The 16,312-nt window shown below is 35.9% G+C and overlaps 2 pseudogenes; one reads left to right on the top strand and one right to left on the bottom strand.

The window, feature by feature from the left end:
• Positions 1-6,551: 6,551 nt before the first annotated feature.
• Positions 6,552-7,781, bottom strand: LOC149990772 (proline-rich protein 32 pseudogene; annotated as a pseudogene).
• Positions 7,782-7,825: 44 nt separating this feature from the next.
• The window catches only part of LOC149990773 (neuronal acetylcholine receptor subunit alpha-9-like), a 75,449-nt pseudogene continuing 66,962 nt past the window's right edge, over positions 7,826-16,312 (top strand).

The raw sequence follows: 16,312 nt of genomic DNA on the forward strand, positions 1-16,312 counted from the left end.
AAACTTAACCAAAGACATAAAAGACCTGTACATTGAAAATTATGCAACATTGAAGAAAGAAATTAAGGAAGATACTAATAAACAGAGGTAAATACCATGTTCTTGGATGGGAAGAATCGACATCATCAAAGTGGCCATACTACCCAAAGCAATTTACAAATTCAATGTGATCCCTATTAAAATACCAATGACATATTTCACTGACCTAGAACAAATACTCCATAAATTCATATGGAACCAAAAAAGACCCCGAATAGCAAAAGCAATCTTGAAACAGAAGAACACAGCAGGGGGAATCACGATACCAGACATCAAACAATACTACAAAGCCACTGTGATCAAAACAGTCTGGTACTGGCATAAGAACAGGCATACAGATCAGTGGAACAGAATAGAGAGTCCAGAAATAAACCCAGGCCTCTATGGTCAACTAATCTTTGAAAAAGGAGGAAGGAACATAAAATGGAGTGAGAAGAGCCTCTTTAACAAATGGTGCTTGGAGAACTGGACACGGACGTGTGAAAAAATGAAACTAGACCACCAACTTACACCACACACGAGAATAAACTCAAGATGGATTAAAGACTTAAATGTAAGCCGTGATACCATAAAAGTCCTAGAGGAAAACATAGGCAGGAAAATTTCAGATATCACACGTAACAATATCTTCACGGATACATCTCCTAAGGCAAGAGAAATAAAGGAAAAAATAAACAAATGGGACTACATCAAACTAAAAAGTTTCTGCTCATCAAAAGAAAACATCAGCAAGATGAGAAGGAAACCAACCATATGGGAAAACATATTTGCCAATGATATCACAGACAGGGGACTGATCTCCAAAATATATAAAGAGCTTATACAACTCAACATCAAGAAAACAAACAACCCAATTAAAAAATGGGCAAAGGGCCTGAACAAACACTTCTCCGAAGAGGACATACAGAAGGTCCATAGGCACATGAAAAAATGCTCAACATCATTGGCCATCAGAGAGATGCAAGTAAAAACCACAATGAGATACCACCTTACGCCTGTCAGAATGGCCATCATCAACAAATCAACAAACAACAAATGCTGGCGAGGATGCGGAGAAACAGGAAAACTACTGCACTGTTGGTGGGAATGCAGACTGGTGCAGCCACTATGGAAAACAGTATGGAATTACCTCAAAAAACTAAAAATGGAACTGCCATTTGAACCAGTGATTCCACTGCTAGGATTATACCGGAAAAATCCTAAAACCCTAATTCAAAAAACTTATGCGCCCCTATGTTCATAGCAGCCCTGTTTACAATAGCTAAGTGCTGGAAACAGCCTAGGTGCCCGTCTGTGGATGAGTGGATCAAAAAATGGTGGTACATCTACACAATGGAATACTATGTAGCAGAAAGAAAGAAGGAACTCCTGCCATTTGCGACAACATGGATGGAACTAGAGAGAATTATGCTTAGTGAAATAAGCCAGGCAAAGAAAGCAAAATATCATATGATATCACCCAATACAGGAAACTAAAGAGCAACACAAACAAATGAACTAAATAGGCAAAGACTAGAATAGTTGTCAGTAGGGGGAAGGGGGGAGGGAGAGAAGGGGGAGAAGGGGGATAAGTAAGGGAAAGGTCTAGTCAAGGAACGTATATGAATGACTCATGGACATGGACAACGAGGAGGGAAACAATTGTGGGAGAAGCGATGGGCTGGGAGGGGGGAGCAATGGGGGAAGAATGGGACAACTGTAATTGAATAACCAAAAAATAAAAATTAAAAAAAAAAAGAACATTGATTATTGAGTAAAACAGGCTACAAGTGTGGTTTTGATGGGTGGTAGAGACAAATGTTTTAGAGGGAATGAGAGAAGGAACACTTCTGGGAAAAAAAAAAAAAAAAAGAGAGTAAGAACCTCTTAAAATCCATTGTTCAAAAAAAGCAATGAGAACACACCAAAAATTGTTAAATCAACTTTTACAGAACTCTGGATATTAACCAGTGGTTTACAGCAATCCAAAAAACATTTATTTAAGAAGAACGGCAAAACATTGGTATGATCAGTGAGGTTTGTAGTGTTTTGCCTTGGCCTCACAACACCACTCCCCCCACCCCCATGTAATAGCTTCAAAAATCATAGTGAAGACCAACAGCCTAGCAGCCACTGGAGGAGGCAGAACACATATGGAGATAGCCATAAAGTTTCATTCTCAGGAAATTATTTGATCTGTTTGAAAGCTCCCTCAGAACACTAAATCAAATGGTTTGTCTTTATTTAAAATAACTCAAGAGTTTACTGATACAAAAAAAACTTTTCCTGGTGGCATTAGAGAAAATAGTTAATGGCAGTTGAGTAAATACCTCAGTTGTCTGAGGCAGCAATATCCATTGATTACACAATACACTTAACAAAAACTTAAAAGAATAATCTTAGGGAGAAGGTATCCTTATAAGTTTTGAAAAGATTAGATATAAATGTGAGAATATAGAAGATCAACTGCACATGTATGCCTGTGCACATACCCAGAAGAGAAATAAGAAGGCCTGATCTCTTAATTCTCACAAACTTTGAGGACCTGAGCAAGGTGGAAGTCAAGGCAGAGTTGTATACTGCCAGAGACACGGAAGGTGTGGGGTGACACCAACACAAAGCCATTCAACAAAGGCTGGGAGACATTCATTCAAGATAATATAGAAAACTTTTGTCAGAACATTAGAAAAACACTAAGATAACTGAGGAAAGACTCATTAAACACATGCAACAACTAATGAAGTCTTGATTGAATCAGTCCTACAAAGTAATTAAACAAACAGCAATAAAAACAAAACAGAAAGAACACCAAACACTTTGGGAAAGCTAATATGATTTCTAGAATTACATCATTATATTATTAAAAGTGCTCAGTTTTCAACAAAAAATATGATATGCAAAGAAAAATGGACATGTGACAGATATTCATAAAAAGAAAACAATCAACTGAAAGTTTTACTGAATAATACTGTTTGTTGGACTTCCTAGACAAATATTAAATTGGTTATAAATAAGTTTGAAGAAGTAAGGAAACCGTATATAAATAAATTAAGACAATGATGTCTTTTCAAGCAGAGAAAATCAATGAGACAGAAATTACAAGAAAGAAACAGAGAGAAATTTTGAAGTTGAAAAGTATAATAACTGAAATGAAAAATTTACCAAAGGGACTAAACAGTGGATTTAACCTAAAAGAAGAAAGAATAAATAAAATTAAAGATAGGTCAATTAAGATTACGCATATTGAGAAAAAGGAAAGAAAGATTAATTTAAAAAATGAATAAAGCCTCAGAGATTCATGAAACATCATCAGAAAGACCAACATAGCATAATGAGAGCCCCAGAGGAATGGGAGATGAGAGGAGCAGAAGAATTACTTAAAGTCAAAATCTTTCCAAAATTGATTTAAAAAAAACATTTATCTACATAACAATAAAGCTCAATGACCTTGAAGTAAGGTAAACTAAAGAAATCCACAGCCAGTCACATCATAATCAAATTGTCAAAACAAAAAGACTTAGAGAAATTTCAAGACAGCAGGGAGAAGGGATTTACAATGTACAAGCATTCTTCAATAATATTAATAGATTTCTCATAACAAATAAACAAAGGCCAGAAGATGGTGAGATTACATATTCAAAAGGTTAAACAAAAAACATAATAAACCAAGAATTCTATATTTAGCAATACAAACTGTCAAATATTAAAGAAAAATGAGGAGTCTTCAGAGAAGCATCCACAGAGAATGTGCTGCAACCAGACCTACACTACAAGAAATACTACAGAAAGTCCTTCAGAAAAAAAATGAAAGAACACAGAAGTATCATATTTCAAATCTACATGAAGAAAGAAATTCCACCAGTAAAGGCAAATACATAAGTAAAATTTTATAGTATAAGCATATTTTGTTTATAATAAATCTTTTCCTATCTTATTTAAAAGATTACTGCAAAAGAGTATTATATTAAAAATGTTTTGAAGGGTTTATATTATATAAAAAGTATCATTAGTAGGTTAATACAAAGGACAGGGAGGGAATGAAGTGCAAAATAGATGCAAAAATTTAGTATACCACTGAAATTAAATGGGAATGAATACAAAGTTGATAATTATAAATTAATATCTTAATTATAGTCCTCTGGGCATTTACACATGAAGAATTTAAGCAAAATATGATGAAAATAAAGACAATAGAACTACTTGGAAGTTTAGTTACATATTGTTGTTTATGTGTTAAAATTTTAGAGGTTGCAAGAAGATTCATCCAAACTTACCAGCTACATCTTTAATAGCCATCTTTATTGTCCTTTTCATAATTGAAGTGATGATACTTGGTGACTTATTGAGTGAGAAGTATGAGGAAAAAGATAAGCATAAAGGACAATTCTAAGATTTTTAGCCATAAAAATGGTACAAACGTAGTATCATTAACAAAGGTATGAATGATAGAAAGAAGAGCTACTTTCAGGAGATTTTTTGGAACAGACTTCCAGACAACCAGGTGGAGCTGTTTTATATGTGGGATGTAAAACTGTAAGCAACAAGTAAATAAATAAGAGAAACAGACAAACAAAAACTCATAGACACAGACAACAGTATGAAAGGCGTTTGGGGTTAGCAAAGGATAAAAGGGCTCAAATATATAGTGACAGAACATTATTTGTCTTTGGATGGTGAGCACACAAAGTAATATATGTACAGATCATGTATCATAGAAATGTACACTTGAAAACTATATAATCATATTAACCAACATCTCTCCAATAAATTTAATTAAAAAAAAAGATTTGAAAACATAACTGGAGTTTAGGAGATAAATGAGTAATAAAGATAGAGCAAATATGACAGAATAAAATAAAGACTTTGGCTAGGCTGAAAATACTAAGAAAAATTGAGTGGTAAGAAAAGAATAATTAGATGGAAGCTTAAGATAATCTGTGTTTGAAATGTGAAAAAAAAAATTCAGAAAATAAATGTGAGAAATAATCCCAGGATAAGGCATAAAGAAGGGAAAATGTTTAAGGAAGAAGAGAGTTTTAATGTGGTAACAAGGCTCATTAAGCTCAAATGCCACAAATGAGTAAGAAAATATAATTTTAAAAAGCATATTTATAAAAAGATACATTTTTAGAAACAGCATTTCAGTAGTATAGGGGAAGATGAAAGACAGATAATACTGGTTTAAAGAGTTTAACCAAATAGAGCAGATTAAGAAATTTTAAAATATTAACACAATATGTCAGATAAACTGAATTTTTTACATAAAAATCATAGAATTGATAACACAAATAATTTGAAGATCCCAACAATATGAGTAAAGCCTGAGGTCAGATACCATCTAAAATTGTTTTAAAAAGGAATGAAAAACAGTCAGAAGTAATGAGGCTTGATTTTCCCTGGTGCTGGGACCGCGAGCTGCGAGGTCTGGTGAGGAGCTGGGAACGCTCCCCAGGTGTCCCTCCTTTTTAAAATGTGTGACTGCACTTTCTGCTGGCCTGCTGCTGTTGCTGCCACCACACTGCATCCTCTCTGCCCCGGCTTCACCCCTCCTACCTGTCTGGATGAGTATTTCTTCTTTATATGTTTGTTTGTTGGACTTCCATGCAATCTGATTCTCTGGAACTTCTGGTTGTTTCTAGTTTTGAGGTAATTGTATTCCTTCTTCGTTGTGGAGAGAAATGCAGCATGTCTGTCTACGCCTCCGTCTTGGCCAGAAGTCCTCAGCCTGGTTCAGCCTCTTAACTATTACCCTCATTTCAGTCTCATCTACCTACTTTTCTGTTGGTGCATTTTTCTCTATTATCTGGACTTTGGTCTACCTTTATGGACGTTATCTTAATCCACCCATCCTGCTTCAAGCAACCCCCATAATCTTAGGTATGTAGAAATGCCCTACCCTAGACTTGGCCAAGTCTAGAAAGATCCCAATGGCCCCTCTTCACAGTCATACAGCTGTAAGCCAGTGATGGAGATCCAGCTAAGCTACTCAGAAATCTTTGGTACAAAACTGATTTAATTTCCTTAAAATAGAAAACAAAATCCAAGTTTTAGGTTCCCAGAGTAGCATTTAAAAAAAATGATTCACAGTACTTCCAACTTTAAGCTCTTTATTGGATGTCTACATATGTAAGGCACATCAGTGCTGTACAGAGAGCAAGAGAGTAGGGGGTTTCAAATACAAAAGCAAATGAATTACTTTCACCTCTTTCCCTTACACTTTTTAAATTCGCCCCTTCCTTTTATGCCATCATTTGTTCTCTCTGTTTAAGAATGCAGGAGGTGGCATGTACCTGGCAAAAGCATAAGGCAGTGGAGGATCATATATTGGGGGAGGAGCAAAAGGTCGAGGGGGAAGGAAGCCAAGAGAACGAAGCCAGGGATGTAAATGTGCAATACCAGGAGGAACGGTGATAGGCCTTGGCCAATTCTCCATGGGGAGCCGTGGGCCTCCCAGTGGGAAAAAATCATGAACCAGCCTTTCATTGCTGGCCATTCTCCTATTTCCTGGAGGCACCTCCATCGTTATCCCAGATCTAATGATGGAGATAGGTGGAGGACCGCCTACTTGTGGGCACCTGGGTGGAAAGGGCCTCATGGAAATTTGCATTATTGACACCTCTCTCAATACCCTCATTGCTAATCCTTCCCTTCTTTATCATCAGTGAAGGAGGGCCACCAGAGAATTTTGGGGACATATTAATAGAATCTTGTCCCATTTGCCTCCAAGCTGCTATACCCTTAGAGCTATTTACTTCTGCAGTTGCTAGGGACAGTTTATCAGCAGCAGGTGGGGCCCCATCTTGGAGTTTGAGAGCTCTCAAACTGTCAACAGGAATGCTGGATCTTCTTTTCTCCAAGAGGCTCTCCAGTTGCTCTCTTGCCAGACTGGGTGGCACACTGAGGGACGGTCTCAAAGGCATACAGGTTTGGCCCCAGGATCCCACATCATCCTTCAGCGAGGTACGGGGAAACGGGAGAGGCTCGTTGGGAAGTGGACTCGGGTTCTCACTTTCATCTGCAGTTACTGCTATGGGTTAAGAGGAGTGCCCTCCAAGGCTTATAAAAACAGAAATAACTAAGTTAATACAAATGGAAATGCAGCAACTAGGAAATATCTAAAATATGTGATTGATTGAACTCGCTGGGATACACCAGGGGAAAGGAGAGAACCCTATCTCCTCCTACGTGTAGTCAGCAAACACTTTTTCAACCCACTTGACCCTTATTAGGCAACCTCTTTGGCACCAGGCTGCGTGATTACCCTTCGTGACTGACCTGTGGCTCCACCCCATTCCCCGTTTCCCCACTTCCTCTAGGCAGCTTCCTTAAAGGCCGCAGTGTGCAAGCTGCCATAGAAAACACCAGCTTTCAGTAAAATCAATGGGCCACTAAGCCCAGTATTCAGATTCTGGCAGGCATATTCTGGAAAGTCTTGTGAGGGAAGTTTCTTTTCTCACCACATAAGTCATGTTATGTTAAACACTCCAGTTTGCTTCTCTTTATGAAGCATCATTCAACATTCACATGGAATTTTATTAAAATTTTCATTCAATCCATAGCACACCTTAGAGTATGAATTTCCTCATGTTTAAACCCACTATTTAGACTAAGGATTTGCGACCACTGTTTTGAAATTACATTTAAAAATCGCCACCATAAGACCAGTCAGTATTCCTAGTACCTGAGTTCATACCCTTCAAGTATTGGTCTGGGATCCCCTCCTGAACCCGTTCATCCTTGTCCCATTGACACAGAAAAACCATTCAGTTGTACTCAGTTTTGTACTTACACACTCCCAGTACAAGCCATGGAACAATTTGATACGGAAACCCTTCTGAGGCGCTGGAGAAAACCGGCTGAACGCCCACACAGGTCTACTCCATCCGGAGCGGTAACCGGTGCTTCCGCCTTAGAGCAGCTTGGCAGCTCAAATGAAGCCAGAGCCCAACTACTTTGTTATAGACTTAACGTTCTATTGTTGCTAGGTAACGGGAGAAAAACGAGGGGGGAGGGGAAGAGGATAAATCTGTGATGCTCCTTTGAAACTGACTTCTGTGGCTCTGTGGATTGAGCATCAGCCTGCAAGCCAAGTGTCACTGGTTTGATTCCCAGTCAGGGCACATGACTAGGTTGCACGTCAGGTCCCCACCCTGTCTTTCTCTTTTCCCCTCTCTCTACAAACAAACAAACAAACAAATAAATAAATAAATACATAAATAAATAATTTGGGGGAAAAAAAAGATTTCTTTTTGCACAGTAGTAGATGGATGATAAAGAGACATTCAGTCCCTTAACCCAGTTAAAGCCAGATAGAAAAACAAATCATTTCAAGATCTTAGGAGAATCACAGAGACATGGTCTTTTGTTAAAGTTATGTCTGAAATTTTACTTTACTTAGGAAAGGTAATTGTCATGTCTGTTCTTCAAGCTTGGAAATACAGACATTGAGCAGAGTTCCATGTCTAATCTTCTCATTTAAACTTCCATTTTTGGAGATGCATATTATTAAATTGGTGGGGAACAGAGATTTGGGGGGTGAAATTGTTTTTTAATCTGAGTGTCTCATGAGAAGGTGAAAAAAAATAGTGCCATAAAGTTTCATTTAAGAATCATGCTGGTTTTTTATTTTCCTTCATCCTACCTTCTAGTTTATCAGCTGTGTGTATTATTTATACGTACATAAATATATATCAGCATATATATTTATATGAACGTATAAGAATATCTATACATTATATTTCTTGTAATAGAGCTCTGGATACTTCTATGTAAATGGAAAAGGGGATTAAAGGGCATAACAGCTATCAAAACTTACAAATATTAGCTCATATATTGCCTTGTACCTTTTCTGAATAAGGCCCTTTCTGTTTTTTCAGTCTGAATCCCATCCCCTCTCCCACTTTAAGCAAGAATACTTTCCCAGCTTTTATTTTCTGCCATTGGTCTACAGATTAATTGCTCTGAAATTACAAAGGAAGGAAACCGGGGTTCAAATCAATGATTTGGAACATAAGGAAGAAAAACAGTCAACCAGTGCAAAATGAGGAAACAAGAATTGGAAAAAATAAGGAAAACTTCCCAAATTTTGTGAAGGAGATGGACATACAGGTCTGTGAAACATGGAGGGTCCCGGGTGAGCTGGACCCAGAGGGGACCACACCAGGACGCATCATGACTGAGATGCCAAAGGTGAAAGATAAAAACAGAGACCTGGGGGCAGCAAGAGAGAGGTGGAGAGTTGCCTACAGGGGGGTTGCTTGTAAGACTATCAGTTGATTTCTCAGAGGACACTTTGCAGACATGAAGGGACTGGCAAGCAGTATTCAATGTGATGAAAAGCAACCTACAACCAAGGTTACTCTATCCAGCAAAGCTATCATTTAGAATAGAAGGGCAAATGAAGTGCTTCCCAGACAAGGTGAGGCTAAAGGAGGCCATCATCACCAAGCCATTATTATATGAAATGTCAAAGGGACTTACTTAAGAAAAAGAAGATCAAAACTATGAACACTAAAATAACAACAAACTCACAACTATCAACAACCGAATCTAAAAAATAAAAACAAAATCCAACTAAACAAGCCAGAATAGGACAGAATCATAGGTATTGGGATCATTTGGAGGGTTATCAACAGGGAGGGATGAGGGGGAGAAATGGGGAAATGGTGCAGGGACTAAGAAGCATAATTGGTTAGTACAAAACAGAAGGGGGAATGTTAAGAATAATATAGGAAAGGGTGAAGACAAAGAACTTATATGCACAACCCATGGACATGAACTAAGGGGTATGGGATTGCTGGAGGGAAGGGGGTACTGGGCAGAAGGGAGCAAAGGGGGAAAATTGGAACTACTGTAACAACATAATCAATAAAATATACTTAAGAAAAAAAAAAGGAATGAAAAAATATGCAACCAGAATAGTAATCAAAGAAATAGAGATTATAAACTAGGGAGGTACAAATTTACATAAATACATACACACACACACACACACACACATACATGCATACACCTTCCTATAACTTTTTCTAGCATTGTCAAATGAATTCAGTACTAGCATGCATTTCTGCTGCCATTGTCAAATGATACAAATATTCTGGACATCCATGTGACAACTTCTGTAAAAATTACAAAATATGAGGTCTGTCTAGAAAAAGCCGAACCATCGTTAATATAATAAGACCAGTTTTCAAGACATCAGTCTAACCTGGAAACCAAAGAGAATGGACTGGAATGCACATGTGTGAACAATAATAACTTCACTGTACTAGCCAATGGGGTCAGTAGATTCCATTGAGTGAGCATGTGTACTATGTGGCCATCATATTAAAAATGACTGAGCGAGTAGAGCAGTGAATCTGCATCAGATTTTGTGTTAAGCTTGAAAATTACTCCATGGAATCTATTTGGATGATTCAGAAGGCCACAGCTATGGGCAACTGCTGATTGGCGGCTTTATCACAACAACATGCCTGCTCATACATCATGTCTCACACAGGTGTTTTTTTGGTGAAACATCAAATAAGCCTGGGCACTTAGCCCTCCTACAGCCCAGAATTGGCACCCTGCAACTCCTGGTTTTTCCCAAAACTAAAATCACTTGTGAAAGGGAAGCGATTTCAGACCATCGATGAGATTCAGGAAAATACAACAGAGCAGCTGATGGCGATTGGGAGAACTGTGCGATGTCCCAAGGTGTCTGCTTTTAAGGGGACTGAGGCATCATTGTCCAAAGTTTGTTTCTTGTATCTTGTATCTTCTTCAATAAATGTCTCTTACTTTTCATATTACATTGCTAGATACCTTCTGAACAGACCCCATTGTGTGCCATAAGAGAATTATGCAAAATGAGCCCAAAATACTCTTTAGTTATTCTTCTAAGAGTTACTTTTAATACTGAAAAATTACAAGCTAAATGTTCAACAATAGGGAAATGTTCTTTTAAATGTTTTATCTGACAGATGATTGCTAGAAAACCATTAAAGATTATGCTCATAAAAATAGCAATTAGGAAATGCATTTGCTATGGTATTACATGGAAAAGTGTACAAAATTGTGTTGGCACTGATTACAACTATGCAAAATATACCACTGTGTTAGTAAGTTGTAAATATGTCAGCATTTTTTTTCTGAAAAAAAGGCCAGAAATAAATGTTTTAGGATTTTTGGCCCACACAGTTTCTGTTACAACTACATACCTCTTCCACTGTGGTGTGAAAGCAGCCATAGGCAAAAAAGTAAGCAAATGTTTACAAAAGCTTGTGGTAGGCTATAGCTCTTTTTTCCACTCCCATGTTGTAAACAGCTCTGAGGTACCAAATAATTGCATTAGGTTTCTAGAATTATAGACATTTTTTTGTCTTCCCAAATTTTAATAAAAATAATTTAAAACATAAAATGTAAACATTTTCAAACATCTGTGTGCTGATAGGAAAATAGGAGAAAAATAATCTGAGGAAAATATGTTTCCAGATGTATACATACACACAGAAGCAATTATTTTTAGGCTTTAGTTCATTGTACAAATCAATAGAAACAGTAAAAAATGGGAGGTCCCCTTGACAAAGGTCTCCCAATCCAGCTTGCGTGTGTTTTGAATAATTTGAATTATTAAACATTATTACTATTATGAGGTTTATTTTAGTTAATATATATTAGAGAACATCTTGTGTTAGTATATTTGTATCTGCTGCATTATTTTCATTAGTGACCTAATATTGAATATTATGAATAAAATATAATTTATTCAAACATTCTCCTACTAATGGCGGTTAGGCTAAATTGTTTCTATATTTTAATTTTTTTTCTTAGGCAGATAATCTGAAAAATCATGCACTTGAACGTAAATATCTGGAGACCTGTATGGGCATTACTGTAGGACAAATTTGCCAACGTGATAATTTGCTAGGCTATCAGGTATGGGCATTTAAAATGATGGTAGATATTGGAATATCTCCTTTAAAATAACTATACAAACCTAAGTTTCACAAAGTTTGAGAATGCCTTTTTACAATAGATCGTGTGTGTTTGTGCGTGTATGTGTGTATGTTGCATTTGTGTGTTTTAGGATAGGAGAGGTTTATACATGTATGCAGGCCAATAAAGAAAGGTAAATTGAGGGTATAAAAGAGTGGTGATTATTGATGGAAAGGGAACCAAAAGGTCAGAGGACATGAGCACAAGTGAAAAAGATATGGAGCGTATCTGAGACAGGAGGTACTGATGGATTAAGAAATGTAACTTAAAAAATTAAACTAACCAATAAGTAAATTCCTTCCTCCATTTTCTGTTAGGAGGAAAACTCATGTACTAGGATGGAATGTATGGAATTTGAGGGGAAAGGTAAAGTTGAAACAGCTTCTCTGGCAATGAACACAAGACATAAAATGATCATTAAATTGAACTGATAATTCAGCAAATCCTTTCTGAAAGTTAATGTTGATGTGTGGAAGGGAGAAAAATTAGCAGTGATTTAGGCACATAAAAGAAGTAAGACCAGAAGTAGAGTTTAAATAAAAGGGTAGATAACCTAGAGGAAAAATTGGGGATTGAGAACTGCTGCAATTACTGATGCCATTTCTGACTGGGATTAATATTATAAAGTGGGTGATGGAACAGTAAGAATAATGCAATTAATTTTGAGTTGCTTTATAATTTTGCCTTGATTATTATTGACTCTAATGAATTGATGAACCAGTACATTAAAATATAAGATTTTAAATTTATGCTAACATGTTTCAACTTATACTGGAGGAAACCTGTATGTTTTAAGGATTTTGAAGCAGGATTGTGACCAAATGGTAAAATGGGAAGATTAATACTGAGGGTGTTCAGATTGGATTGAAGGATAGAAGTGATTAAATGTAAACAGACGAGTTAGACTATTGAATTGGTCCATGTGTTAGAGGATGAGACCACTTCTAGGGTAGAGTCAGTGATTAAGAAAAAGGAAATACATATTCAAGAGGTACTATGGATGAAGAATCAGCAGAAGTGGGGTACCAGTTAGATTTTTATGTGTGCATGGGAAGAGGAAAATGCAGGTAGTAACCAATGGTCACTGTTAACAGTGATAGGGAGGTTTTAAAGAAGATGGTGCTTTGGAAGAAAGATTTAATCTTGAATCTCAAAACAATACATTTTATAGATAGGAAATAAATTATTATTCTAATTAGATAGACTTTAAGTGATTTGTCTAAATTCAATGATTCAATTAGTAATAAAAGTCTGTTTAGAACCAACAGATATGTTCAAATCTAGTACTACTCCATAAAGGTATTCATTTTCATTTGCACTAAGATTCTTTATTTCCTTAAGATATTTATATTCAATTTCCACAGATAATTTTAGAGAAATGTCTTCCTATATTATATATAAACTGAAGTATCTTTAAAGAAACCCAGGACTTTCAATCCTCCTGTGTACCACTTCTTGGCAGTCTTGGATAATTAATCCATTCTTTATTTTCTAGATCAGAACAGATTACAGTATTTTATAGAGTATTCTACCATCCAAGACACTGCTTAGTAACTTATTTTTGTCTTTCTGTGAAAAAGAGTTAAGGAGTATTGACAGTCTTAATTATGATTGCTTTCAAAGCTGGCAGCTACTTATTTCACCAAAGGTTTCTTTATAAACATAACATTAATAAGAGTTGTTTTAATTAAGTTATAGATAGTTTTAGAAGTCCATTTGTTAAAACTTGGCAAGAGAAAAGGGAAAAAGTCCTATCAGATATGTGTTGTGAAGTCTTAAATACAGAACAATTGAGACACAAGTTGAGAAATTTATATAGCAATATAGAACTATAGAACAGTATGGAAAATATGGTAAGTATTCTATAAGTGTTATATGTTATTATTGTTTTGTTGTGAATGTTGTTATTGCATAATATTATTAAGAACATCATCTGCTCTTTATTCTAGCCAACAACCTTGAAATTGAGGATGCATGTTACCTGATTTTGAATTCTGATTCTTCATTGTGGTGGTTGTTTGACCTTACAAATGATAATTATCTTCTCAACCTTACTTACATTGTCCAAATAGTTTAAGTATTTTCTTATGCTTGTAAGAATGTAAAATGTATGCTCATACATCTTGTTATATGGTCAAATGTTACATAATAAAAATCAACTTTTTAATCATGGAATATGTTTGGAACATTCTTACTACGAGGCTTGCTTTTCTCTGCCATCCATCTTCTCCCCCCAAACCCACAAAGCTAATGGGAAGAGAAATATGAAATTGTTGCGCCCCACATATACTGTTTGGGGTGTTGGACAAATATTCTGTCTTGTATGGTTCTTGTAACCATCAGGGACATTAAAATGTCTGGACCTTCTCTTCCCACACAAGCAAAAAACCTACAAAATTACAGAATGTTTTCTCCATTTCAATGCATTGGCTAGAATTAAAGGGAAAGGGAAAGAATAGATCTTTTTTTCTTTCATACTGTGTAATTACTCTCTGAAGACCTGATATTATTCTGTTATTCTTAAAGTTAACATAAATAACAGTAAACTAGTATGTACAAACATGCCACAGTTTAAACCATTTCATGAGATTTATTTGATAAAAAAGTTAAAATTAAAATATTAAAGGACTTAGCTTAAGTAAACTAGTTATCCAACTGGTTTTTCTTCTTTTCTGTGAACACTGTATTTCAGAAAGATATGCAAATAGACATTTCTACTTTTATTCTACAGTTACTTCATGTCATCAAGGTAAAGTGTCCGGATTTCTTCTAACAAAAGTTACACATGAAACACTCTCATAAGACTTAGATAACTGAATTTCCCGGCATGGAATTCCAAGGCCATCACTGAAATTTCTGCTAATTTCTAGACAAGGATACTCACATTGGCAGATTGCCTCCAGCTCCTAATTATTGCCTTTGTGGGACAACAGTCTCATGTTATGAATGCTGAATTTCTTGCTGTCTTCCCTTACAGGTTCTCCAAGTTATAATTAATTATCTGTCATCAAATGTCACATTCATAAAGCCCTCCCCTACAATGTAAAGTTAACATTTAAAGATAACTTTTTAAAAATGAGTGATGTAGCTATTCTACAATATTCCCAGGTCTCCACTCCCTTTTCTATTCTGTTCTCACCCATTCCCAAGATTCTGACTCTTTCACACATAAAATAATTTATGGTTGCCGCTTTTTGCCTTGTTATTGTTAAAACATGCCTTTCAAATATTACATTTTTCCTCATGAAGCTTTGTGAAGTATTCCTAAACAATGGATGTTTTCCCTAAAAGAAATCCTGTCTCCATTTAGAAAACTTTTTTTTTTCATCCCACTACATATGCAACCTTGAATTATTTGCCTTTGCTTGAGCCTGTTTCACATTTCTGTCTCTTGTATCTTTGTAACATAATATTGTTCAATCCATTAACCCTAAAAATCTTACTTATGACATTTAAATAATTGCATTTTTCCATTTTATTATTCTTTCCCCACAATTTTCAGTGAAGACTTATCACTAATGACAAATGTAACATTTAATAAGTGTGAAATATCAAAATGTATCTACTTTAAAATAAATATTTTAAAAATGATCTGGGTTCACATTTAAGTAACACACTCTATACTTATCTCTGCTCATGTTCAAAAGAAAGAAGGAACTCCTGCTATTTGCGACAACATGGATGGAACTAGAGAGAATTACGCTTAGTGAAATAAGCCAGGCAAAGAAAGCAAAATACCATATGATACAACTGAATACAGGAAACTAAGGAACAACACAAACAAATGAACTAAGTAGAACAAGGAACAGAATAACAGTTATTAGGGAGAAGGGGGGAGGGAGAGAAGGGGGATAAGTAAGGGAAGGGTTTAATCAAAGAACATGTATAAATGACTCATGGACAATGGGGGAGGGGATATATATGATTGTGGGAGAAGGGGTGGGCTGGGTGGGGGAAAACAATGGGGAAAAAATGGGACAACTGTAATTGAAGAACCAAAAACTAAAATAAGAAAAAAAAGAATGGCAACCCAATTGCAATCATTTTGTATTATATAATTTGACTTAAACTTTTTGTCTAGTAATCTTTGTGATGAATAATACATAGATTCCTCATCAGGATAAAGTGTACTTGTGATTAAGGATAAAAGTTAAATTCACAGTCAATATGTGGATAACCTGTGACTTTGTCATATAAATCTGAGCTCTGTATAAACACTTTAATAATAAAGGATGTTTGAAATGAGCAGACAAAGAATTTGCCCATTAAGGCCATAGTTTGGAAGATGTTTTGTGAATCCTAGGGTTATCTCTTCCCA

The sequence above is a fragment of the Furipterus horrens genome, unplaced genomic scaffold (genome assembly GCF_987537825.1).
Source record: "Furipterus horrens unplaced genomic scaffold, mFurHor1.1.pri manual_scaffold_17, whole genome shotgun sequence".
Taxonomy (NCBI): Eukaryota; Metazoa; Chordata; class Mammalia; order Chiroptera; family Furipteridae; genus Furipterus; species Furipterus horrens.